Here is a 1148-nt window from a genome sequence, read left to right on the forward strand (position 1 = left end):
CATCCATCCATCCATCCATCCATCCATCCATCCATCCATCCATCCATCCATCCATCCATCCATCCATCATCTTTTACCCACTTCTTCCATTTTGGGTCATGGGGGCCCATGTCCAGCACTCACTGTGCGAGGGGCGGGGGACACCCTGGACGGGTCGCAAATCTATCGGGTCTTGTCTGTTCAGAAAAATATCTCAGACCACTGGACAGATTTGATTCAACTCTTGGAAATTAACAATTAGTTGTGCATCTACAACTAATGAACTTTTGCAGTCAACCCAACTCATGATGGCCGCTACAGCTAATCAACGTTGGCCTAAACAAAAATGACTTTTTCAGTCAAATTTAAAGATAAATTTAAAGATAAATTTAAAGATAAATTTGATGCGATAGTAACGGAGAATCGTTCACAACTTCTACAAGTGCTTACAAGCCATGAAGATTTTTAACATCACTTCTGACTGCTGTGTAGAAAATGTTGTCTGCTTCTTCTGATCACTCTCACGTCTTCAACCTTTACCAGAGAGCTGCTCTCAGCAAAAAATATTATTTTATTTAATGCACGCACAGCCATTAATCTGGTTCTAAACCATGTATGATGACTGGTTTTTAATTTTTCTGTAAAAAATAAACTAAGTAATGCCGTCTCATTTTATTTTGACCTTGTGATGTTCTGGAGAGCCCTCATGTGGCGTTTTCTCCATAGTAGATGTCAAGGAGATGTTTCAGGAGTGACTTGTGACAAAAGGGCGGCAGCAAAGATCACTGTGAATGTTTAGAAGAGAGTAGTGTGACCAGCAGTCTTTGATGGTCTGGAGACAGAGACATGGACAAAAAGACAGGAGACAGAACTGGAAGTGAAGAAATTAAGCTGTTGAGGTTCTCCTGAGGAGAGACAAGGATGGAGAAGATCAGGAATGAGATCATCAGAGGTACAGCACAGGTTGGACAACTGGGAGATAAAGTTAGAGAGGACACACTGAGATGGTTTGGACATGTCCAGAGGAGGGACAGTGGTTTGGACATGTCCAAAGGAGGGACAGTGGTTTGGACATGTCCAAAGGAGGGACAGTGGTTTGGACATGTCCAGAGGAGGGACAGTGAGGGACAGTGGTTTGGACATGTCCAAAGGAGGGACAGTGGTTTGGA

The sequence above is a fragment of the Nematolebias whitei genome, chromosome 16, assembly GCF_014905685.2.
Source record: "Nematolebias whitei isolate Nwh7 chromosome 16, NemWhi1, whole genome shotgun sequence".
Lineage (NCBI taxonomy): Eukaryota > Metazoa > Chordata > Actinopteri > Cyprinodontiformes > Rivulidae > Nematolebias > Nematolebias whitei.